The 2560-nt window shown below is 23.8% G+C and overlaps 1 non-coding gene across 1 annotated transcript; it reads left to right on the top strand.

Moving 5' to 3' along the window:
- Positions 1 to 482: 482 nt before the first annotated feature.
- TRNAI-AAU lies at positions 483 to 556 on the top strand. The gene has a single exon. It is a non-coding gene; the product is annotated as a tRNA-Ile (tRNA).
- Positions 557 to 2560: the final 2004 nt, after the last annotated feature.

The raw sequence follows: 2560 nt of genomic DNA, 5'->3' as shown, positions 1-2560 counted from the left end.
TATAAATAATTTATATTTATTTTATAGATAGTTTAATAATTAACTTTACAAAACATCTAAATTAGAAAAAAAAAGTTATATTTATTTTATAGATAGTTTAATAATTAACTTTACAAAACGGCTAAATTAGAAAAAAAAGTTTAAATTTCAGAGATTATTTAGAGAGTAAACTGAAAAAATAATTATGAATACTACCAAAATTTATTAGATAAACTTGTAATATTTAATTGTTATCATTATTTGATTGATGATGTTTCAATTGGGATTAAGCTATTAAATGTTTTATCCGCATAGTATGATTCAATCAATGACAGAATTTTCTTTTTAAAACATCATAGTAACTCATATATCGTAAATCAATTCTGTATTCAATTAACCTATGTTGACGGCTTTTCAAGTGAAGTTGAACTATTTGATTTAAAATGTGAACCAGAAATTATTGCAATACTATAAATGTTTTAACTGCAATAATTTAATAAAATGGCCTATTAGCTCAGTTGGTTAGAGCGTCGTGCTAATAACGCGAAGGTCGCAGGTTCGAGACCTGCATGGGCCAAATGTGTTAGTTTTTTCATTTTGCAAATAAATACTTTATATTTTATAATATTATATATATGTTTATGTAAGATCATGTAGGTTTTTTGGTTCAGTTGGTTAGAATATCCTATTAATTACTAGGAGGTTCCAGGTTCAAGACCAAGTCGGGCCAAATATAATACGTTTTCGAACGCTTACAAGGTGATATAGCCGGAGTTAAAATCATGTTTGTTAAAAGATTTCTTTCACTTATCATCTTTTTCTTTTTTAAAGTTTATTTTTATAATACGATTGTGTGTATTTAATTTCTTGTTTTCAGTGTGTTGGAAAGTGTAAATGTTTATTGAAAAAGTTTTAAAGGACAAGCGACACAATACAATGTTTGTTATGTTCTAAAAAGCTTGAGACCCCTCCATCGAGATTCCATGTAGTGGGAATTTTTAATTGACAATTTATTTACATTCAATGTATTATTTTTGTTATATATAATATTTTATTAAGAAAAAGAAGTGTAAAGTAGATATTTTTAATGAATAAGTAGTCAAAATGTATTTTTCTTTTCAAAAGAAACAAATATATTCATTATGCAATTTCACTTAAAAATGAAATGAAGAGAGAGAAATTACAACTAATGTAAAACAAGTCTACACTGTTGTTTTTAGGAGATCATTGCCTCCCTCCACTTAGGAAATTATTATGGAAAAAATATATGTAACAACCTTGTAAAATTGTATAAAGTCTAAATATTAACAATAACAAAAAAATTATTATTCAAAATGTAATTTTCAGATAAAAATTTTAAACTTTAATACATTTTTATGCCAAAAACTGGGAGCAACTTTTCTAAATTGTAAATCTGCAAATTTTCTTAACCAAAATTTAATCTAATGACACTATAAGTCTCTCATACAACCAATAGATTATCGACTTGATATCTATGAAAACAACTCTTTGTATATTTATCTCCGTTCTTCATATGTGGAACTTTAATAAACATTCACTTCAGAACCTACAACTTTTAGTTTATATTTAATTATATAATTTAATTTAATATTTTATATTTATTTACAGTAGTTAAAGGACAATTGTAAAAATATAATTACGTACTAGTAAAAAGGTGTGTATTCACTTTTTTTTTATGATAGTAAAAAATAATCAAATTATTATTATTATTATAATGATAAAATTAAATATAAATAATTTTTATGATTCTTGTAAATATTTCTCATTTAATTAAAAAAAATTAAATTTTAAAAAATTCTCAAATCGAACAAAATTTAATGAAACTGTCGAATAAAATTGATAAAATAATTATTTAAATTTAATAATTATTTTATAAAATTGAAAAAAAAAAAGGATATCAAAAAAAAAATCTTCTTTACATATACTAGCAAAAACACAAGTATTATCACGTGTGTCCACACTTTTTAAATATATATTTGTATTAATGCATATAACCTTTTTTTTTCCTATTGAGAGTTTGAGTTACTTGGTCACTAACATGATGATATTTTACTATGACAAATATTTTTTTCATGTTGTAATTGTTTATTTTTACATAAACGATCCTTAAAAGGTTTATTACTGAACTTGATGGTGGATTTGCTAGTCTTTTAAAAAAAGAGTGAGTTTTCTCGCTATTGTAATTATTGGTGTATTGATATTTTAGGGTTTTCATATTGTGTATTGTGTGTTGTACTCAGTGACGGAACTTGACCAAAAATTCTAGGGGGGGCAAATTATATTTGTTATATATAAATTATTCTTTTAATTAAAAAATTTAATTTCTTTTAATTAAAAAAAAATTAATTTCTGTACATTATTTTTTTTATTCAAAATAAGCACTCATGACAATAGAATCTAAACAATATAACAATGGACAATTTTCTAAACACATTTGATATGGACCCCATTTTGGATAAGCCCTTCGTACCTCATCAATTTAATTTGGTGGGTATTGTCAAATTTGAAGACGCTTTCCTGGATCACGTTCTAAAGTATTTTCAAATTCATTATATGTAAC

This window comes from Vigna unguiculata, chromosome 9, assembly GCF_004118075.2.
Source record: "Vigna unguiculata cultivar IT97K-499-35 chromosome 9, ASM411807v1, whole genome shotgun sequence".
Taxonomy (NCBI): Eukaryota; Viridiplantae; Streptophyta; class Magnoliopsida; order Fabales; family Fabaceae; genus Vigna; species Vigna unguiculata.
The sequence above is the reverse complement of the archived record's forward strand: the minus strand, read 5'-3'. Positions and strand labels throughout refer to the sequence as shown.